Source organism: Gymnogyps californianus, chromosome 13 (assembly GCF_018139145.2).
Source record: "Gymnogyps californianus isolate 813 chromosome 13, ASM1813914v2, whole genome shotgun sequence".
NCBI classification, from domain to species: domain Eukaryota; kingdom Metazoa; phylum Chordata; class Aves; order Accipitriformes; family Cathartidae; genus Gymnogyps; species Gymnogyps californianus.
In genome coordinates this window covers 21376164-21401320 of record NC_059483.1, presented here as the reverse complement: position 1 = coordinate 21401320, position 25157 = coordinate 21376164, and positions in this window count along the sequence as shown.

Here is a 25157-nt window from a genome sequence, read left to right as displayed (position 1 = left end):
TACAAATCCAAGTGCATTAGTAATTTCTCTTGATATGGTTGTTTCAGAATTAAACAAGTATAAAAAGAGAATGGCCTTGTAAAAGGTTTTAATTAAGAAGGCAAAGCATGAAAGAGAAGAATGGAAAGCAAATTTTGCTGAGTTCTCTGAAAAGAAGGGGTAGGATGTATGTACCCTCAATAAAGCAATCAAAGCAAAAAGGATCCGCTCTTTTGCTGCAGTCTAAGCTGAAGTTACAAAGCATAAAGCCCTGAAAGAGTATGGGTCACAGGACAAATATGAGAAACAGCATTTTAAGTGACTACCCTAGAGAGCCACTGAACAACTACAACCCTTTAAAGTGTCTGCAAAATTAGAATACACGGCTCACTGTCATGATAACCACCAACAAAATGCTAAATTATCTTCAGAAGATAACATATCAAAAGCAGCAAACGAATGTAAAATAGGTAATGCTGGATCTGAATATGATACTGTGAAGTCCAGTGTTCACACCCTTTCCGACTATTTAACAGAAAATTTGCATCCAAAATGCCTCTGGCTCCAGAAGAGTTGTCCTAGTTTCAACTTCAAGAACATAGGCTCAGTTTCTACATATATATATATAAAAGAACTTATATTAATGTTTCAGAAAATTATAGTCTTGGAAAAATAAACAAAACCATTTTAAGAGGTACTTGGTGATTGTACTTCTGGTGCTTCTCTTGGATTCAGGGAAACAAATCAAGAACTATTTTTCTTTCAGTTACCAACTATCTGCTCCATACTGCTCTGTATAGCTCCTCCACTCCAAAATACTGAAATACATTCCCTTTTTAATAAGCCTGAGTGTACCCACAGCTCCTTGCAAATCCATTAATGTCAGCTTCAGATGTTGACTTGCCAGTGGTACTGGATCTAGTCTTACTAACATCATGTAGATAATTAACGTCCAGGCTAGGAAAGGGCCTACTTCCCCCCGCGCCCCCCCTCCCCCCCCGGGCTGTTTTGAGCATGATTTAACAGAACATATATTTAAACCTGCTGTATATTAACTCCTAAACACCCTACAATCAATTTTGTGAATTTTGTCCATCTTCTGGGGGATGATGTATCCCATTTAGAATACAAAGTGATATCCTTCATTTGCCATGGTTAAAAAGCTTTTGGAATGATGATTAATTAGCACATTGAACATACATCTGGGGATGATCAAGTGAGCTACAAAAATTGCGTAAAGAATTTTCTCTGTGCCAGTCTCCTCTCAGCTTTTCAAAAAATCTCACACCAGTGAATTCAATGAGAGTTTAACTAGTGCCTTCATCTCTACTGATCAATAACTCTTTATAGTGGTATGTTCATTTTTAGGTTATTGATATAAACAGACAAAGGGAACTGACCTCATCTGGTATCTGCTGGCATTTGCCCTGTCAAAGAAGAATCTCTTTTGATGATACCTAGACTAGAACAATTCAAACTCAAGGAATTGTTCAATTTCTGCTGAAAGCTTGATGTAAAAATGATAAGAAGAGCAATTGTATTTGTTTACTTACATCTAGCAACTGGTCACAAGTTCAGAGAACTCTTTCAGACACAAAGTTCTGTCAGGATGGAGAAAAGTCCTCCTCCTTTTAGACTCAAAGGAGGAGAAGCACATATGCGTATAAACAAAACTGGAAGAACCACAACATGATCCTCTGTCCTCTAGACAGACTGGAGTCAGAGACAACTTAGGCTCTAGAAACTGCTGTTAGAAATTAATTGCATCACTTAGCAGCCCTTTTGTTGTGGGGGAAGTTCTCTTACATTTTAGTTCAAAAATAGTCTCTCTTTCATCTGTATATGGAATATAAAGAAATTTTTGCATATTTGGATTTCCCCTGCCCCCATAATGTAATTCTTAATTTCTAGTCAGCTTGCTGAAAATTATACGAAAAAGACACCTATATGAGTCAGATTTTTGTTTTGGAGGAAAGTGAATTTTTCTTTTGACCTCTGATCTTTCCTGTAATTTGCATCCTAAAAACCTCGTCTTGTGCCTGTGGAATTAGAGCAGACTTGTGTAGCTTGAAATAAGGATAAGCCTGGACTCAGGAAACCTTTACTCTCTTCCTTACATTTAATATTTTAGCCAGCTTAGGCTGTCTGTACAATGAAGGGAGAGAGGATGCAGTTGTGTTTTATGCACTACAGGTTGATATTTTTTACTATTTACAAGTTATATTGGATGATATTTTTAGCTATGCCAGCACCCAAAACAAGAAATACTCCTACTTTTGGAGTTTACTTAATTTCCCTCCTACGCTGATGTGTGGAGGAATTACAAGCTTGACATGTGACTGAGTGTGCAACTTCCCTGTATTGATTCAGCACATCCAGAGATGACATAGATGATGACGAGGTGGCACTGTTGCGGACAAGAGCAATGTGTAGACCCATACACTTCTGTCTATCTGTTTCACTGCATAAACTATTTTATAAAGTAAAACAACTTTTAAACAACTGAAACAACATTAAGACATAGAGTTTATGTGTTTGATTTCCTCTATGATATGTTTTGGAAGGTCTTACAAACTATTACCTTCTCAAATCAAATGTGCATCACAGGTATTGATGTTTAATATTTATGTAGCAGATGCAGTATGTTCTTTTTACTAGTCTGGAAAACTTAGACTGTGATTCTGAGTTAGAAGATATTCAGATAAGCACTGTAAGCAGATGAGAAGTCAGATCAGTGGAATCCACACAGCATATATTGAAAAAAACATTTGAAATCACTAACACAGTGCTTATTTATCCACAGAAATTATTCCAATTTAATCTCTGTGTAGGAATAACAACAAAGAAGAGACTTCATTCCAGCTCTGAATATGGGCATGTAAAATTATTATGTTACTAGAGAATGGTATGTTAAGACACAAAGCACTTCAGGACTGTTTATGTGGTGAAATGAACATAAGGTCCATTGTCCGTCCTTTCTGACTTTAGCTCATACATTTGAATTATTTCTCTGATATTTTGCTGCACTCTTCAAAATCCTTTGAAAGGAAGAACATTGTTGGAATATGCCAGATAATAATAGAATCACAAGCAACAGTCAGTGACGGGGGTGCGGGTGGGCAGGCATAGAAAAATCCCATTGTCTAATTATTAAATCTATTCACCAGACTTGGGAAGATGTCAGAATACTTAAAAAACCTTCATCCTAACAGCAGTGCTGTAATTAGGGAGCTGCTATAAGAATTGGAGAGAGATGACAAAATGAGAATCACAGATGGTAGTGGTAAAAAGGTCCATTTAGGCTACCAAATCCTTTTCCCCACCATTCCCCAACAGGACTTCACAACTGCCTGGATGGGAGCAGTTGCAGAATGGACAGAAAGAATGAGGAGAGAGACCTCAGAAAAGGAAATATTTCAGAGAACTTAGATGGAGCTCAACCTGTTTTAAAGAGAAAGTAAGCGGGAGGCAGAGCATTGCATTAGCTTTTATGTAAGCAGAAATAGTTACTCAGATAACAATTAAATTTATTCTGCCCTCCCATTGAAGTGAGTTTTTCCCAGCAAAGAGATAAACAATGATAACATTAAGCAATAGCAATCAGTTTATCAGTGATCTCTCTGATTAATTCTCAAGCCTTACCAGGCTTCATGGTATACCATGAGTTTTGCATTTACAGTATCATTCTTAAAGCCCATCTACTGGAGCTAAGTGATTACATGGGAATCTCAGCTTTCATTAAAGACTTTAAATGAATTTCTAACCATGATAATTGCAATTTAAAAAGTTTGAAAGCATGATCTTTAAAAGTTGCACCCCTAACAAGTCAAATAGTATTTTTAAAATTATTAGAATCTAATTTCTGAGATGTGCATGTTGGGGAGTGGCTAGTTGAGGATTTTGAAATTCAAATACTGATGCTCTTTGGCTGGATCACCCCATCTGAGATGATCTATTTTTTTCCTATGTCTAAATTTAATTTAAATTATAGAGTAGCAATTATTGAATTTATTTTCATTTTTAAAACAGTTTCATGCTTATAAGACATGATACTTTAAAAAATTAAGTTAAAGCTAAATATAAATCAAAGAACCTCTTATAAGCGTATAGATTATTGTGATCTCTTACACAATATGTTGCAGAGTGGCTGAATAGAATGCATTAGATTTTTTTTTTTTTTTCTTCGCTTACACAATGTGCCTGCTACAGAAAGCAGTGTCCTAACACAAACAGGTATGACTATTAGAGGATTTAACTGAAGACTGAATTCTGGCTCACAGGTCTGCCAGATTACTGGTATAACCATGGGCAAGCTACTTCTCATTCGTCAGCTTGAAAATGGAGACCACTTTGTCTCTTGATTACTGTTTAATCATTATATTACCTTTAATCATTACATTGTACATCCTCAGGGAAAAGTACTTTCTTCTGTTCATGTATGGCAGCTAACAGAACATTTAGTCCTTAGAGGTAGCTGCCATAAAAATAATAGAGATATGCTTGCATGGGCATTTGTACACCTGTTGTATTTTTTGATACAGAAACTGAATTCAGATTCACACATAATTTTGCCAGAAAGAAAAAAAGAAGCTGGGGGAGAGTAGATAGTGACTCAAGAGGACATTCCTTGAATATTAACCATGATTTTGAATAATGCTTTTACAGTCTTCCAAAATTTTGTTTGCTATTCCTTAGAGCAAATATTTACAGAAATAATAGTAAGATCTGCTGGGAACAGCACAAAATATTCTCAGCATGATACTGCAAGAGCAGTAGGAACTTCCTCAAAGCATTTTTGTATGTACCTCCAGCTAAAGACAGATTGTTTACACTGGAAACAGCCTCATTTAGGATTTCAAAGAAAATTCATCATCACAAGGCAATGCAGAAGAAATACTCACATGAGCCTCCAGTAAGCAGGCAAATGTCTCTATTTGTGTGCATTTAGAACATCCTAAGCTGCATCATGCAGAAGGGCAGCGCCTAATGCATAACCCAGGGATGAAGCATTTATTATGGCAATCTGGGCTGTAAATTAGAGACATCTTGCAATACACACAAACAGAAGATACAGAATTTCCATGTTCCTGACACGCATGGAAACAAGCCCCATACAACAAAGAGCAGAAAAAGAAGTACCAAGAGAAGAATCAAATGCCACCCACAAAAGCAGCAGTTCTGCAGGTCTGCTGATCATGGGAAAACTTTCAGTGCAGTTGTGCTGGTGAACTATTGTATTTGGGGACTGCAGTGTTTGGGATTCTTGCTGTGGTCCCTTAGCCTGCTCCAGTGTTTGGGAGAAATCACATTTCTGAACTGCAAGTAGGTCACGTTTCAAATGCCCTGTGTGGCTTTCATGAGCTACAGGAAAGCTGGTTGGTAACACGTGGGGACAGCTATTAAAATGTAACAAAGTTACACAAGGTCCAAGATCTAAGCGCAAAATAAGACTCTTAACAAGTTTGAGGACACTTTTCTTTGGTGATACTATCAACATCATTCCACTTTTAAAGCCAGAATGCAAAGACATAACAGTTTCCAAATTCGGTAAATTTTTTCAGTCTGCCTGTTTCCATTCCTACCTTACCTACCAGTTATTCCAGTTAAAAAATTGATCCTTTGTCAGCTTTTCATGTGTGTCCTAAATAAGTTTGGTCCTCATGGTGTTTGAAGTAATTAGGCTGAAAGTATTGCATGCTTTTCTGTGAGCCTCTGAGGGTGAGAGCTGCTGGAACTATCTAGCACAGTACATTTGGCAGAGCCCATGGTCCACTGCTTTAAGGATGGTATTTTAGTGCAAAGGCTTCAGACAGCAGGCGCAATTCTGCAAATATTAAATATAAGCCCTTTGATATGACAACCAGCAAATGAGTGAACTCCTATGCATCTCCCTCAAAGCGGCAAAGAATGTAGGGCCCATTGGGCACCGACTATGATAATTTATTGGACTGAAATTTTTTCTTTAAGACAATGATTACTGTGAGGTTGACAGTTTCTAACTTCATTAGAAGTTGCAGCTGCTGCTATCATTATTCTGATTAGTTACCTTGAATTGCTTTGCAAAAGACAATTATCATTACAGCTTCTCTATCACAAGGAGGAAGTAGCTCCTCATGGCAGAACTGAATTAGAAAACAAACTAGAGCATGAAATAAGGGGAAGAGAGCAAGTGTGTCAGATACTGGAGAGAAGCTGATCACACCTTCCTGGACTCAAGTATTTTAAATAGAGGCTATCACACTGAAAGGCAGGAAACGGTAGAACAAATGGTGCAAGTAACCACTAATAGATGCTAATGCTAATCAAGTGAAATGATCCTGTAGCTGGTAAGAAGGATTTATTTCTGATAAATTACCCTGGTTTTGAACCTCCCACCAAAAAAAAAAAACCAAACAAAACTGTCAAGTGCCTGTGGAGCTGCAGTACCACAGGCCAGTGATGTATTGGATCCCTGCATATTCTGCCCAGCTAGGAGTTTGGGTATTGTCCATGTTTATTAGCTGATGCCTATTCACTTGGGTCTTCATGAAGGAAACAGGAGGTGCATGGCAAGAAGGGATAAAAACCCCAGAAAACTACCACAGCATGTCATGAAATACTGTAAACTAGCACCACCACAAGCTACTGCTTCACATCCAAGAGCAATCAGAGGGAGAAACAGAACTCTAGTCTCTGTGTTTTGGTCAACAAGTGCTCTTTGTCTGATCTTCCATCCCCAGAAGGAGAGAGATAAGAATACAAACTACTCATGACTTGCCTTTTGCTGTTGTAAGCAGCTGATGCAGAAGTGATCAGCAAAAACCATAAACCTGTTGGTGAAAAATTGCTCAAGTATCTCCCAGACCAGTATTAGCAACAAATGATACACATCCAAAAGTCAAATCCCTTCTACAATTCATCTTTTCTTTTATTATTTCTCTTATAATTTCTACAACTTTAAATTCCTTTTTTAAATGGCCCAATTCTAGCACAATTATCCTTCTTCAGCTACAATTCTGATCATTCATATTCTAATAGTGGCAAACACTTTCTCATCAAAGTGCCTCTTTGGTCTGATTTCAGCCTCTCAGTCCCCACGTTGACCAAGTCAGTTTTTGACATAGACATGTTCTTTTCTTTGATTAATATTGATCTTGTCTTCCACATTGCTTATGATTTCTCCAGCTACTTCCTTTCACTCCAGTCATTGAATTTCAACTCAAAGGAGTCAATTTAATTTCTATCTGACAATTTAATTCCTGTCTTAGCATCTAATTGATACCAAGCTCATGAAATTCTACAATTTGAAGCTAGCCTGAAGCTTTCTGATATCACAAAAAACCCCCTGGTCTCAAAAATTCACATGTTGTGCCTCTGACTGTATTATTTGGGAATAGACCCATTTCATTATTTCCAGCAGGTTCCACAGCTCAGTCATACCTGTCTCAACCTGCCTTTCTTTTTCTGTCTTGCATATACAATATCGCTGCATCTCAGTGTGATAGACATGATTTTGTATTGGGGTTCCAAGGCACCAAACGAACAGCATGAAACAGTCCTTGTTCTCAGTGGCTCACAATTAAAATCAGATGAAGAGCAGGCATGGAAGGTGACACAGCAGAGCACTATCAGAGTTTGAAGCAGAATATGACTAACCTAGGTAACTTTCTGGGTGGGGGCTGACCTCGCTGATACTATCTTCTCTTCTCCTTACCTGTCTCTCTATCCAGACTTACACTTCCTCAGTCCCCACTTTGCTCTAACCCTAGACTCTTTATGCCTCCTGGTGCTACCTCCTCCTCTCCCTCAGGCCCCTGATATTACCTCCTCACAGTTCCTATCCTGATACAAAGTTCGTGCTGAGAAAGCTCAGTAGCTTTTTCTTCCCCTCCCTTACTCCACCTTTAATAGTTGTGTGCCTTATTAACGAATAATACCTCACCAGCTAGGAACTGTGACCACAGACAATTCTGCATCTCAATTTTCTGTAGATATTATGAATAAAAAAATGACATTACAAATCGCTTTCAGGTTGCAAAGTCAAGCACTAAACAAAGAGGAAGTGCTGGAATTAAACTTGCCTGCAAAACCTTAATTTGGCCCTTTTGTGCATAAGTATTATGATATAGACTTTAATTACATGAACACAGACTATTTTTTCCACATCTAAATGCATAGACGTGCAAATTCTCAAGCAGTTGACTTGATTACAAGTATGCATAATATAAAAGTTCAATAGTCTATTGATACTTAGTCAGATTGCAGAAATTCCACATATTCATTGCAGCAGCTGACTATATTAGGATACTATGCCAAGAGCTGAACAAATGAAATCAGATTACTGCAAATGACAAGGAACAAATAGCCAGGAAAAAAAAATAGTAGGGCCACAGGAAAAAACAGCATGGTGAATGCTAGACAACTGAATTAGGTTCAGCTGAAACAAAGCAAGAATTCTAAAGCAGCCCACAAATATTATTTAATCTTTCCTCTAGTCCCTGTAAACCAGAGTAATCAGCACAGCGGCCACTTTATATTGGATAACTCCAAAGACTAAACCATAAAAATGGGGTCAAAGTATATGTTTGAAATACACACAAAAAATTAGAGGCGACATCTTGGCCTGTAGGTCTTCTTCCGGCTGAAGAAAAAAATAGAAAAAGGTTAATTTCAAGGTTAGAACTAACCTTGTTCTATTTTTTTTCCCCAGAGCCCAAAGCAGAGCTCATGGCCAACATGTCACCTCTAATATTCTTTGCTATCTCAACTGTGAGTTTAATATTAACCTTTTCTCTTAAATTTTGCAGTCAGAATGCTAATGCACTGTGGATTTTGTTGCAGTATGAAGAAGCTTGGCTTGATCTGCTTTTAATTGCCGGTCAACTAAGCATAGAGGCTGGCAAATGTTGATGGCAATGTTACCACTCTTCTGCACTTCACAGAGAATAAAACAGGGCAGAGCTGAACTGATATAAGCTACCTCTGGACTGTAACAGAAGCTTTGCTTCTGTTACAGAGGGAAAGGCTTTATTATTCATGGATTTATTTTTCTTTTTAATACCTGAGAGAAATACTTGGAGATACAGGAACATTTTCATTTACTACCTGAGAAGTGGATAGAGTTCTCTTTTGCTAGGTGCTGCATATATTATGCTTAGTAATTAATGCAGAAGTCTGGCCCTCTCTCAGTTTGCTGGAGAAAAGTTAGAGACCAGACCACAAGATCTGGCCTAGCAAATTCCATACATTGCATATATTGTATAGATAATAGGATAAGATTGATTGAATCTTCAATCCAATTTTAAACAAATCAGCTCTTCCTTTGATATATTCCTTTCCTCTTACTTCTTTTGTCACTCTAATTCCTCAGTTTATTCTCTCCAGCTTCACCTGTTGACCCTACTTCTAGAAGCAACCCTATAGCTAGAAAGAGACTTTTGGAAAAGTGCTCTGTGTGCCTGGCAAATCATTGTATACCAATTTCCCATGCATCTGCCTACCATCTTTGTATTTTCACCTAACCTTAAGTATTTCTGTGTGCGAAACTCTGAAGCGATAACGCACACTGGTGTGTATGGCTTCTTTTGGAGAACGGGGGATACTGGCTCAGCTGCTTACAGAGAAGAGAAAGGGTCTCTACTCTGTAGTTTTATAGTCCAAATGAAAGTGTACAGTAGGTCCTGCCTGCACTTTAGCGTAGGACATGATGAAGGTGCAGAACAAAGAGATTTCACAATTTGGTAGGAACAAAGTAGAAGTATTATGTAGGAGTGAGAAGAGAAAATTGTCCATGTGGCATATGAAGGTAGCTTAAAAATAAACTCTATCCCATTAAACTCATCTGCCCCTAGTCATACATTGAGACAAATTCTATTTATTCGATTTTCACTCTGTTCATATCATGATAAAACCTTGACTGAAATCAATCAGTGAGAGGCAATATCAGTTATCCTGCTGCTGCTCCAGAGTAGTTTCAAGCACCAGGAAAAAATTAAAATTATGTATTGTAGCTGCATGGCTTATATGAGTTCAGTTCCTGGCCACGTGATCTCCATCAAAGTCTTTTCATAGCCGGTCTTCATAAAACCTGGAGAAGAAAGTACATCTCTGGATATGCTATTATACTTTACTTGGTTATGCTGAAGAAATGGGAGAAGGTCTCTGGGCAGCCCAACAGTGTTGATTTCAGCAGCTCCAGCTATCTCATGTTATCTTAATGCTGGCAATACGTGAGTGCACACCCATTCCCCGTCACATCCCTTTCAAACAGCAGGGATGCTCAAAGAGCTTCTTCCAACTTAAAAGCTACAAGTTGCTCTGACCAACAGGTTTACTCACATGAAAATCTAGCAAGGTTTTTAGTATAGGCCTGTTGTGTTTTACTTAAGGTTTCTTCTGTACTGATATCTTCAGTTACGTGAAGATACGTGGGAGTCTTTGTTTTCATTTCACACACAGAACTCCCCATATCCCACCTCATTCAAAATCCGATATCCACACTAGAGTGTCCCATTTGAAAAGCACAGTGTCACTGAACTTTGTCCTTTGACAAGAGTGTCACTAGCATTTGCCATGACCTTTTACAGTACATCACACTGGCCTGCAGGATTGCTTGAGCCAAGACCACTCATCTCTCATGACAGTATGCTGTGCTGTGTATAAAAATACAAAATACAATGCAGCATGCATGCCTGAGCCAGACAGTTTGTTGTTTGAGTGTCTGCCTGCCTGACTCTTTTTAAAGCGTGGCATGGGATACTCGGTCTTTATTTCAAATTACTGAACTGAGACTTTTGCTAATTTTTCTGTTACATGAGAAAGTCAAGGAGAATTTTGTGTTGCAAATAATTCTCATGGCTTACAGACTAGATTGTACAAATATAGTCCACAGAAAAAAAGCCTACAGGGCAAAACTGTCAAAAGCAGTGTCACTCCCCTGTTAGTAGCAGAGCCGTGTACGGGGAATGCCAAGGGCATAGCTGGGCCTCCATGTGCTACTAGAGGATTTTATCTGGTGCAATTAAAGCCGGGAAGAAAAGTGATGAAGGTCAGGAAACGAACATGAAATCTTGCTACCTAACAATGTTCCTATCTTGTACAGAAATATTTCATGGCTGTCCTTATGAAGCCTTACAGCTATGTTCTATTTTGAAATGTGATGTGTTGGGAAGAGCAGCATAAATCAGCTAACAGTAATCCACTGACAAATGGATTCATTCTTTATAGGTGACAAAGCAAGAGTAGAAATCACAGAAATTTAGCTGTGTAAAAGAATCAGGTCCGTGACATGGACATAGAGCTAGATCTGCTCCATTAGCAGTCTGACACTCATGGGTTTCTACGGTTTGAACCACAATTTTACGGCCCCTGGAAGGATTCTTATTTATTCTTTTTTCAAAGGAAATGCAATGAAGATTTTCTTAAGGTTACAGAAGATGGGATGACTGCAGGCTTTTGTAACAAACTTAGAGCTTCAATTCCAACATATGTTTCTAGTAACTGAAAGTTCACTACAGGAAAAGATCTCCAGCATTCAATGGACAGATCTGCTTCAGTTAGGAGCAATCCTCTGTTCACATGTGAAGATCATTGCAGCAAATGGCATGGTGGCAATCTCATTAAAGACCCTAGGAGCAAGCTGGCTACGGACCCATGTCACAGCCTCTTGGCAAAGCAATTCCAAAGACTCACCAGCCCTAATTCCAAAGCACCATCCATAGTGCAAACAGAAAAATAGATGCTCCTTTGATCATGCTTTCCTTAAAAAGTAAAAAATTAAGTCAGAAATAGCTTCCAATTTGTTTCTTAGGTTGGTGATGTGTATTGTCCTGTTTCATTTAAGAGGTAACATCTGATATTATAACTGCCTCCTGTGATCATTTTTGATTCGTGAATCACCAGGTAGGGAACAAAATGTTTATTGTTCCAGCAACAGAAGAAGCCAATGTGGAAGGTACTGTCTCTGCAGAGCAAGAGAGTGCAGAAGTGGCTTGGGCCTATTCACTGAAGCAATGATTTTCAATCTCATTTGCAAAACCCTTCATATTTTCCAGTAAAAGGGTGTCTGTGTAGCAAATAGTGTTGAATTTAAAGACTTGGGGTTAAAAGGATGAAGAAGAGAATATCTGAAGCATTCCTATGTGCTGTTACTTGTCACCTATGACTCGAATCTTCTGGCTTGTCCGTGGATCCAAGATTTCATCATGCATACCCAAAGACTGACATACAATCTTTTCTATATATTGCAGCAGAAAACCTATTTTATTACTGCTCTAAGACAACAGTTAGCAGAGCTTTTCTAACTAGCTGAGGATGACATTTTTACAGGATTAACAGTTGCAATAAAATACACCCCCAGCTCTAAAACTCAGTTAAGAGTGCACCATAAATGAGCTGTGACAAAAGAAAATATGAGATATTAAAAGGATGAAGGAAAAGGGCTGTTAATTAACTTAGCTTCAACTTCACCCTTCCATAGTTCCATTAAATGTTGAGAGCAGTATCTTACTCTTGTGTTAAGTGGAAGGTAGGCTGCAGTCATTACATTGCCTACAGTGTACATTTCATGTGACTAGTACAAGTTGCTACAGTCCAGGGCTAAATCACAGTTTCGCTGTCACCTAGCAATGACTGTTTGGAATAATCTCCTCCATGAAGAATGCATCTAGCTACAAGTATACAGCATCTACAGTTTCTATTTGTACATCAGTCTGTTGGTAAGAAGAGCATAGTGACTAATAATTTTCCTCCATGGAAGTAACTTTTGAAACATTTATTTTTGAAAGCAACAAAGTGGTCTTGTTTTCAGTACTATTCAGATGAGGACAAGTCAAGGGCTACACACCAACTCTTTTGTAAAACAGTAATATCTGAAGACAAAGATAGTTATGTTTCTTTTCAAGCCTTGTGTTTAGCTGCAGTACATATTAGATCAGTCTCCTTACCCCTCTCCCACAAAACACCAACAAACATGTTCATTATTATTTTTTCTAAAGAAAGCAGCAACTCTGATTTCTATCCCAATCATATCACAGTACCAGTGCCTTAAAGCTAATGTGAAGGGTTGCCTAGCAACAGCACTAAGCCTGCTGGGATCATCCTGCTACTGATTTTTTGCATTGATATTTTGGTTCCCAAGGATGCTTTGTAATAATGAAAGACACTATTAACCCTGTTTTCTTACCTCAGAATTTAATTAATGCTTTTACTGGTGTGAAAGTCACTGCTTACCAAGATGTCTAACTATTTTGTCAGCTCTCTTAGGGCATTTAAGAGCAACACATAGCAATGGGTCCATCAAAAGAATGACAGGTTTCAAACAAACAGCATCTGGAGATCTTACTGATCCTCTTAAATCTACACAAAAGTCACTATTTGCAATGAAACTATTGCTGGGTGTGACTTTTGAGTTCACAGAACAAGAACAATTATACGCAATCTCTGCTGGTGACTTTTGGAAAGTCTGTATCAACAACCACTATGCGTAATAGTTGTGTTCTACATTTACTAGTTAAACAGAAAACTGTTAAAGAAAGAATTATCACAGCTCACAGTATCCAAAATCAAACAAACAAGAAGCTGAACTAATTGGACAGCAAACAATACACTTACTGGAGGAGGAAGGACTACACATTAGTAAGCATTTCAGGTTAAGGGGATTGCTCCAAGGACACCTAAACTCAATGATAATTTTTTTATCAATACTGCTCCACAGTAACAACAGTCTTACAATGACCGTAAGGCCCAGGAATTGCATATTGACATACAAATGGATTTACGTTAAATCTAGAGTGAAGGCAAGGACAGAAATAATTTGGGTCTTTAAGAAAGCAGAATGTTATTCTGGGACTACGAAGTGGCAAAGTCATGTTCTATCCTGCTCCAGCCCTAATGCAGTGCCATCTCAAATATACTAATACCCTATTGAAAAGCCATCACTGAGTTGAGGAGGGGACTTTATTCCTCTTTGTTTCTGCTGGACTGAATAGAAAAGTCATAGTTGTTGAGACAATAAATATTTTTCTGCTATTAATATTAAAATGCAAAACATGGACAAAAATCTTGGTGCTCTCAGCTCCCGTGGCCAACACAATAAGAATCAATAGGACTCAGACAGAGACAGATAAGTTATAGATCTTTAAACAACCAGCAAGATGCAAAGTAGATCCTAGCACTGTGTCTTAATTTGTGCTTGAGCAAAGTTTTAGAACATCCATACTTCTGCATCTTCTAGTGACTGTTCACATAAGAAGCAGTCTTGTTTCAGAAGTCAGGAGGCTTCTTTTTTTTCAGAAGGTTAGAATCTGCTGATGGGCATTTCTTTCATCAACTAGAATTTTTCAGCCCCTGTACCTGACAGCAAGTACTGGAATACGTGCACAGACAGGGCCTGAGAGCTTGACACAGTATCTGAGAAGAGTTGCAATGGTAAGATGACTCTTGCTAGAGCTTCAGCACCATGGGCCAAAGGTAAAAGTTCAGTTTGCATTACTTTGTGCTACCCTGTCAAATGCAGTTCCTGGGTGGCTACCATGCTCCTGACCCAAGACTAAGGCTAGGGATAAAAAATTGCCAACACGCCCCTCTACAAGCTGATGTCAGATTGTATAATTTAAAGAGTATTCCAAACCAAAAAGCCCCAAAGATCCGGTCTAGATTGGCTTTGCAGTACCTATGATGTAAGTATTGTTTGATGGGAAGAAGAATGAGGCCATCCAGAATTCCACATGGGAATCAATTAGTTCCCATGGAAAATGACTGGCCATCCATGACCTTAAACCTGAATTACAGACACTGAAGTCATGATCTCCACAGCTCTCCACGCACAGCTTTCGGGCTCCCTCTCCTCAAATTCTGAAGATCATGGCAGGTTTTCTTTTCTGCTGTTGCATGTGGCTGGTAGGCACACTGTTATGGAACCTTACACCTAGCTTTAGGGAAGGCAGGCAATCTCCCAGGTTGCAACCTGCAGCCCAGAGACATCAACTGGCACTGTTCCCTCTATTTTCATAACAGAAGCAGCTCTCTTTAACAAATCAATTCCAAACAGAACAAGCTGTTTGACAATTATCATTTTGAACAAATATTTCCAGCCACGCGCAAAACACCGTGGCAAAAAAAGCAAACTTTCAATAAACAGAAAATAGATGATTGTTCTAAAATGACAGCTTTCATGCTGTTTATCCCAAAGAACCCTCAGAGCTTATGTAGTATGAAATAAATTTGCCACTGGTTAAAAATGTAAATTCTTTAAATACATAAAACCCTAATGAAAAGGCTTGTAACATTTCCCTTTTCCTGATTCCCACTTTTCTCTTTTCATCTTCCTAGAAGAAGACGTTGATTATAATTACAGTGGAGACTAAAATGTACGCTTGATTTTGTGTTTAAAAAATTATTTGGAAAGTAAAATGGGCTCTTGGTGTATGCGTGTGATTGGGCGTGTGTATGTGCTCCTACACATGCATGCATATATGAATTGTTTCATGGCTTTTAAAGAATTTTCTTGTAATGCACTGAGTACAATTCATATTTAAATGCACATAATTTGTAAGGAGCACACAGAAGAGAGAGTCTGCCTATGGAGATGAGAGAGAAAAGCTGCTTTGAGATTCCAGCACCTCTTTAATGCTTTCGAAATGCACAGTCATGAAAAACACAGGGACTGACTCTGCCTTCCTGGTGAAGCACTGAGGACTGCAGGATCAGTGCCACAGCCTGTCACTTTCTGCTCATGGTTAGCAGGAGCTTGTCATCATCACTGCAGGGTCAGCTGTTGTCAGGTCAGACTATGCTACAACTAATGCTCAGTCTCCACTGCCCTGGAGGCATAGAATGCAAGCTCAGGTCTGAAAGAACACACTGTAGCACAAAACTCAGGCTTGCAATGGGACCAAGTGTTTGCTAGTTAAGTGGCCCGATTTCAGATGCCTCTTTTTTTTTTTTTTTTTTTTTAACTAGGATTTCCAATTTAGCATACTGCTCATCGAAGCGAGGAACTAAAAGTGAGACTAATAGAGAAACTAAGTTTGCCTGAGTGGGAGCTGGGTGAAAAGAAGGCAGTTTGGACGCCTCACATGTCAGTCCTCTACATCCAAACACAAACAAGACCAACTCCTACTTTAGTTCACAGAGTGTCTACTTCTGCACAAAGTGAACACACAGGTATGGATTTTCTGGGTACTGGATTAGATTGAAAAGCACTTGGTGATTTCTCCCCTAACAATTACTCTTTTCTTTCCTTAGAAATGTCCTTAGCGCAGATCCTGTGAGCAGGCTGCCCAAGTCCTTTAGCAGATAGCCACTGCATACGTGCAAATGAAGAATGCAACACACAAGCAGTAAGCCCAACAAGACTCTCACAGATGAAGTAGCAGGTGCAATGTGCTGGACTTAGGACACACACACCACCAAGTCATACATACACAAGTCCAGCAGAGCCAAAATGCAGGCACATGTACTGCATTTATGCAGAAGTCTGGCACAATCAGGACACATCAGCCTTGCTCACATATCAGACAACAAATATGTGATCCTGCCTGCTGTGGTAATCCCAATGTTATAATGATATGATAGACTTTGCTAGGTATCCTAAGATTATGCCTGCACCTACCACAAACACATTATGATGATCTTTAGATGTGCGACTACTAGAACTCCACTGCATAGATTCTTGGATCAGAGAGCAGATGATCTGGGCCCTAGTCCCATCACTCCTGTTCACTTGCTGTACAGCTGCGTGAATAGTAGTTCTCATCTCATTCTTTCCTGAGAAAGCAAAAACATCCTTCTCACATACCAAGCTTCCTTTGTCACGCTTACTCAGGTCACATTCTCTTGGAATGTATCTCAGCAAAGTAACTAAAATGGCTGTTAGTCTTTTTTTGATTTTCATTTTCAGTTCACAGGGACTGAAATAATGATGACTGCTGTGCTGCTGCCCGGTGAAATGCTGTTTGACAGACCAGTGCTGCGGGCATACTGCGTGACATGGGTGCCATGCAGTGGCCTAAAGACTTTTGGATGTCAGATTGTTTGAGATGAAGCACTCAAAGCAGGGTATGGACTGTGTCCAGACTACTGGAGTAGTTTCTGGAAAGAACTCATTCCTATGGTCTGTGCCTGGGTCTGCTCTTGAATGGCAGCACTGAGTTCATAGCAGATGGAATCCCAGGAGGAAACTAGCATGCACATAATATTGACAATCAGTTCTAGGAACAAGGGCTTGCCCTTATTCTTGAAGCTCAGCTCAGACTGCTAATCTGGTCATATGTAAGGATGGAAGATTAAAAGGAAAGATTTCCTTTGGGATCGTTTTCTAGTGGCAAAGTTGTAGGTACAGGTAATGACTAGTTAGCTCGTTTCAAGTGCAGAAGCTGTAGGCACACTGAACTCTCTGTGTCAATACATAGCCCGTCTATGTTCTTGTTCCCACCCTTTTTTTAATTATTCCCAATTCATACAAGCAAAGGCTAATGATGAGAGAAAATTAGTTATTATCCTTTTCATTTCGTAATTAATGCTTTCTACTACCCTCATCAGTAGGTGTCTATTGTGGAATTTCCTATACTTTGCTTTGCCCTGAGCAGAAAGATACTAAATTAGATAAATTACTGCTCTGCTCCAGCATGGACAGCCCTACAGTGATGCATACAGCTAGTATGAATGCACAACCAGTAGCTGAACGACATCAGAAATTTTCAATACATTTTGGATGACCATCTGTGCAGAACGTAGTATCATAAATGGTAGTCTTCTCTGGAGTGAGGCAGCTGAACAAAGAGCCGGGGTCCAGAGATCCCTTTATTATGGAGGGGCTCAAGTTTTGCTTTGAAGTTAGCAACGTAGATCCTTCTCTGCCTCTTTATTTTTAGTGAAATTAGCCTAACAAGAACATTGTTTTTTATAGTGATATGTCTTGCAAACATTTTCTGTCTTTCCATCTTTTTCTAAAACGTGACCGTGTTGTCTAAATTTGCGCTAAGCATGCATTTCACACTGACTCTGAGACTATAAATCTAGCAACCAAACTAAAGCCTCAGTCAGATACTGCCCAAGGAGCCTGCTAGAGAAAAAACCAAAATGCTTGAAAAAGCAAAACCACAGTCACATTTCATTGCTTGATATGACTGCATTAATGACAAAGGAATTTGAAAAAGTGCAAAAGAATTTGAATCAAACTAGACCATTTGTGCCCAGTCCACATTTTTATGTATCCTTTGAGTATTAGAACTGGAGATGTTGAGAAGTTTTTTTTTTTTCCTCCTAGAAGTGATTTATTTATGTAAAGAATAAGAAGGAAAGGTTATTCAGTGGAACAGATATCCCCATTCTCCTACTAATACTATTGTGTGGATTGAAACTGGTGGCAAATTAACATCAAAAGACCTATCGCAAAGATGGTAGCAATTCTAGGGATGTGATTTCCAAAGAGTTTGTTTCAGGGTTGGCTTCTTTGATACCACAAAAGGATTCAAGGTTCTCATGACTGGAAGTTTAATATCTTTCTTCCATGTCGGTTTCCTTATGTCAAAACATGACAGTGCAGCTTTCCGCTCTGTGAGAAAATAGATTAAATTCTATAAATATAGCATTCTATAAATATAGGTTGGCTCATCTCTCCTTGGGTACTTATTTTCAGGAACCTTATAGGAATTTAATGTCTTAAGCCCTTTGTTCCTCTATCATATCCGCTTGAACTTTACCGAGTACAAAGATTACTGAGGGCACGATGAGAAAATGAGTGTCAAAACCTCGTAAGATGCATTTCCTTAGGAATCTAAGATGAAGATAAATAAGTTCTCAAACATTTTTAGATAACACCCTGGTTGGAGAACTTGGGAGGATACAAGTTTACAGGCTTGCCTCTAGGCTCAGCTGAGAGCAGTTGATACAGAGTTTCTCAGGCTTTTTCTCCTCTTCCCACATCTCATTGTCTCTGTGCCAAATAAAAGAACCAGAAATCTATTTTTATAGTAGGTTGTTCTAGCTAAATACATCCATCATCTTCTGAAGATATTATATGTGGAAGCATATATGAACCTTCTCTTTTCATTCCAAACCAGGCTGTATTTTGCAAATACAATTTGCAATTCAGGCAGAGACCAGCAAACCTGACTCTATTCATCAGCATGCTACTGTCAGCTGCACACAAGATACTTAAGAGGTTTTAAGTTGCCTAAATTGCCCCTCCAGTTTCTAGTGTGGATTCACAGAAAAGATGCAGAGGGAACTTTGCACCCTGCTGCTATTGCTTGGAAGTCTCTGCATGATAGATTTGTCCAAGTTATTTCTGTTGAAAGCATCTATAAATAGCTTGCATAACGCCTCAAGTGTATTACGGAATTATTGGGAGTTTTGCCTGATTAGAAGAAATAAGAAGTAAAAGCTCTGAGAAAGGAGCTCAGGATTTTACATAGTAATAAAGAACAGTAATTGAAGGGCTATGTATCTATCCATGTGCTTAAAATTAAGAACATATTCAAGTGTTCTGCTCAGCTGGAGATACTTTGCCTGTGAAATAATGTTGGTCCTTATTTTCCCAATACAAAAATGGCCACAAAATGTTTCATCTCACGATGTGTGTGTTAGATCAGAACTTTTTGTTACTATCAAATAATTTATTCACCAGTGTTCTCACAAAAGACTTGTTTCTTCAGTGTGTTTGGATTCCCTTCCTTTCTTTACCCAAGATCTGGAAGCAATTTCTCAGTAGATGTCTAGAGAAAAAAAGAAAAGGCAATTGTATGCTAGAGAATAGACTACAGCATCCTTGGAGCAAGAGATGCATCAAGTTATAGCTTACAGGTTGTATACACTTCCATGCCTAATGTCCGAATGGGCATCTCAGGGTTTTGAATAGTGCTATAGGGACAGCTACTCCTGCTTAGCCATTAAACAAAAGATGGAACTAAACACCAGTCAGTACTAGTTTTTGAAGGGCAAGAGGATAACAATAGGGAGCATCCCTCGTGTCACAGGTAAATATATATCCTTTGTAACTAATGCAAGCCAGAATGAGTGACAGCTTTATTGGAAATTGTTTTCATGTTCAAGTCATGCACTAAGAAATGCTCTATCTTTCTTTTGGAGCATGGAAATAGAGCAATCATGTTGCTCAAGTTAGTTATGTCCATCCTTCACAATGCTCTCTTATGGATTAATTTAAAAATATATTTTTCCATCTCTTCACTCTCAAGTAGCTAACAGCATGCTCTCTTTGGAGCACTTTGATCATATACTTGCATGACTACAGCCCAAAGAAAATACTTCCCTTACACTGATTTCAATGTACTTTACATTAGGCCTTCAGAACCAAAGTGCATTCACCAGTGTGATTTACAGGTGAGGCAAGAAGGATGTGTCCATAGCATCTTAGTCTACCATATATTTCTAAGTGTAGATCAATTTACTACAGTAGTAGATAGGTTAGCTTTTCTTCTAGTCTAGCACATCAAAACCCTTTATCTCACATACACATCAAACCTGATGAGATGCTGGCTGAAGTGTTTCACTAAACTGGAATAAATAGCTGACTCTGCACCGCAAAAAGTGTGCGTACTGTTCTGTGTACATGGTATTTATACTCAGTATTTGTTTTCATGGGGTTTGCAATAGGACAACAGGTCTGCAAAGCTGAGTTCTGTTTTTCTTCTGGAGTGGCTGATTGTTTATTTGGTGTACATACACTTAGGGGTGGACTCATGGCATGTCTTTGAAAACCTCAGAGTTTACCCAGCACAGAGTTAAAGCTCCTACATTCCTCCTTTTTCAGCTGTGTCTGATTCAATCATCTGAGTGGTGCTGCAGGATGAGATTTCAATCTGAGATAAAAGGATTAGATGAATCTCACTCCTTTTCACAAAACCCCATAGTCTTTAATTCTCTTTAGCTGCAAAGTCAGTGCAACAGTAGAAGCTTTTATCACCTTGGGTAGTGAGCTGCTGTTCTACTTGGGATCTAAATTATATTGGGTTTTGGTAAGGTGGCTACCTACTGGAATAGCTTCAGAAGTTACAGTTTTGCATTCATATACCACAAACCCAAGAAATGTTCTGAGTTGAAAAGTTTTCTGCTAAAATCCACAGACACTCATTACCTTTTGTAAATGGGGACCCTCAGGAAGAGCTGACCCTGATGCCCACTAAAGTCACTGAACAATACCTGTGGCCTTCAATGGAAATTTGATGAGACTAGCAATTGCAGAGGTGTCCTGCAGAGATGGAGAGATACCAGCTGAATCACACTGATGCAGGAAGATGCCATACTATCATATGCTATGGATGATGGTAAAAGAAATGTGGGTTTTTTTCATACGGCCAAAGATGTTACAAATGATAGTTAATCTAAGCTAATCAAGAGCATCAAGCATCAATGACATCCAAAGAATGTGATTTCTAAATTTACTCATCACATTTTTTGAGATTTTTCTGAACCATTGTTTAACTATGGCCCAATACACATTTTTCTGAATAAATTTGAACAGCTTAGCTACCCATCAACATGGCAAGTAAGAACCCTCATACTTTGCATGACTCAAGGCCAGAGTTGAAGAGCTAAAGTGCTAGCAAGCAAAGGGTTCACATTCCCAGCTTTCATAAAGGTAGCGCTGCCAGCCCTGCCTGGCATCTAAGACTTGCCTACGGAGAACATAGTGCACAACCACTAATCTCCCCTGCAGAAGAATTGCTTCCCTCCCATGCAAGGAAACACCATGTTTTCCTGGTGCGGTTGATTAGTTTCAGCCTGAACAACGTGTTATATACAATATCTTAAACAACACATTCAAAACATGGTATATTGATGTACGTCTAAAACATTTTATTTTCAGAGCAGTAGGTTTTGGCTTTCCTCACTATTAAACCCTTTAGAAAGGCTGTCCAAGGACACTGTACAGAAGTCAGCAGTTTCCTTCAGCCAGACAATCAAGCTGCTTCCAGTCACTTGAGAGCTGAACATCTGTTACTTAGCAACTGGGGAGGCAATTTGGGAGCATACACCACCCTTGCCACTCTCTTCTTGCAAACCTGTCACAGACCCAGCTACTCTGTGCAAGTAATCCTCTCCACAAAGGCAGAAGGCTAATGTAAGAAGATTATACATTTCCAGAAATAAAGCTTTACTTCAACACTTCTCTAAACTATAGCTAGGGAATGTTTAGTATATAATTTTCTCCACAACCACTGGATTCTTAATGCAACAACTGATCTGTCAAAAGCTGTTTGTAGGTCAGAGACACAGCTTGGGTAAAACATTTAAGTACAAGTGAATTCATCTCTTGGTCAACAGTAGGCCTGCTTGCTTTTACAGTTCAGATAGACCACATGTCTGCATGAGGTTTTTGTTCTGTTTGAGAAACTGCCAATAACCTCAAAAGCCTTAAGTTATTCATATACACACATTGTGTAGGATCTCCATGTTAGATACTGATGGATTTAATTTAAGGATTGGCTCACTCTGCATCATTCTTTCCAGATATAACAGGTTGTTATGATCTTGTGTTAATTTCTGTATTTACTTTTGGTGCTTTGTTGCTAGTTTCCTTCATCCTTGGCCTTATGTATTTTAAATTACATCTTTCTCAGTCCTCAACTCATTATTTCTAGCAATGATTTAGAGCTGCAATTGAAGACTTTGACTAACTGGTTTGGTTCTCTTGCAAAAAGGGCATGCCATATTTACTTTGCTTTGAGCAATTGTGATGCGTTTTCTTCACTGGAAGAGGCACTGTAGATGTTAAGTCATTCAGGTAGACTTTTTTGATCATCAGATCAGCTATAATCTTTGTTTTATACTTTCTTTTATTCTAGTTTTCATGACAGTTATTGTTCCAGAAGCAAAATATATTTATTTTACTTGGCATTTTTAGATGGCATTTTTGAAGCTTTCCTAAGATTCTCATAAGCAGAACATTTATACACAGAGAGGGGAGGTTTAAATCTGTTGAACATGTTACCAGATGAAGCTTTTTGAAATAACAACCTTTTTAAAACAAATTGCTTTGTCATCAATAAGCAACATGTTTCCTAGGAGTTCTATGATTCCTCATACTAACAGCTGCTTCCTATGTGACTAACAGTTTGGCACACTCAGACATTTTATTGTCGACTTGATAGGCAGGACAATTCACAACCTTTCTTTTCCAAGTAGGAGATCCAGGTTTAAATACTCAATCTCTTGTTCCCCCCATATCGTCATCTACTTGGATAGAAGGATATTTATGTTCACTTTCTATGGAAGAAAAAAGTATAATGAAATAAGCAATGACAGTAAGGAGTACGAAAAAACCGAAAGCATCTGCTCAACTATTTCATTAATATTAGCAATAGATTTAGCAACACATCTTAATTCTGTGGAAGGCTAATACAAGACAAGTCTACTTTGAAAATTGTATGTGCAGCCTTGCAATATCAGTGCATTACAACAGTGTATCAAATCAGAAGAGCAGCCACAGAAGAAACAATTACTGCAGAGGTTACCATCTTGTAAAGAGAAGAACTGGAGAAACATGCAGCCAACCCCAGTGACTTACATGGTTTTATTATTCTTCTGACTTTATTGCTCTGAAGCTATTCTGACTAAAACTTGAGTTAGATAGGAAGGCTACTAAATCTAGTGCTTTTTCAGCTTGAAATGAGTAAGAATGCAAAATTATTTCCTGTTTAAGTAATGTGTATAGGTGACCATATTTGCCACTGGCACCTGAAGACTGCTGCTACATACCTCCCATCATTTTTCCAACATTCGTGGTCACTGTGTCTGGTATTTACACCTGCCTTCAACTGTGTTTCCCAGCTGCAACTGAGAAATATGGTCCTAGGTTGTATTTCCTCCAAAGAGACTTTGGGCCCAGGTGCTTAGACTACTTCTGAGACTTCCTATCACAGACAAAACAGTACGTTTACAATCTTAGTTTCATGTGTGAATTTGAAATTTGTATTTTGTGTTTAGTGTGAGGGAAGAAGAGGTGTCTGTGGTCTACAATAAGCTTATGTGTAGAAATTCATCTACCCCATTGTAGGGGGGTGCTTTTATGTTCTACATTTGCAGTCTAGGGTCAGTTATCTAACTCTATAATCAGGATAATGATTACATCTCCTTCCAGCTCTCCCCAGCAAAGACTTCTGCAGTTAAGGGAACATAATTTACTAAAATAACTTCATGTTGTTAAAAATCCATAGAAGATCCAGCACAAACTCCTAAATGCTTCTATGATACAGGTAGTTGTTCCTATTGTCATAGCTCAAGATTTAACCTACAGGTTGCAGTGGAGATGCATCAGTAAAACTACGCGCTATGCAGAAAGAAGTGCAAGTATTAATAAAGAGGCAGCAAATATTCTTTAGCGAAGGCTTGCTTTGTTACTTCAGTCTCCAGAGATGAATCACTCGAATTTTGGAAAAGGAATCTTTCCAACTAAAAAGCTAGTGGTAACAACTGTGGTAAAATGACAGAAAATGCAGGATTAGAAAATTATTTTCTTAGTTTTTCTGCTGTCACCTTGAATCTTCTTGCATAAATCCTTAAAGCTTGTCTAGCATGTAAATGAATTGGGTGGATGGTAGTTCACCATCAGTAATGCTTTGAGTCTTCTAAACACATTATTAACAGTTAATGATTTGTAATTATGGTTTCTGTAGCAATTAAATTATTGGCTTCTTTTCAAGTATTACATTAGGATTTTTGCTTCTCTTCTCCATGCTGACACACATTTGGCATATTGGTAGGTAGCCTGAATACTGCAGTGGCGTCATTTATACATACAGCATGGCTCCTGTAACAGAGCTGAGATGTATTGATGAAATGAGAGTATTTGTTGCTGGAAAGTGATCAGTGTTAGTTTTATGTAAGACCTGCCACAAAGAAAGTCATTTAATCTGAAGTCAATTGCAATTTAAAATCTCAACGATTTAAAAAGAAAAATCAATCCTTCAAAGAGCAAAGAAATCTTATTTGAGAAGGACTTTGAAGAGCTATAAATGCTCCTTCCTATAATTAGATTGTGAGGTGTAACCACAACCATATTACTTTACACTCTAAGATTATAAGAGCGTAATCAACTGTTAGAATAGCTTAGCAAGGGAAGTAATACACACACACATTTTCACTGGGGCCTTTAAATCAGCCTCACCATCTTTCTAAATCATGCATTAGAAGTTATTAGACTTATCGCAGCAATCATTGTACGAAATATCTGGTTT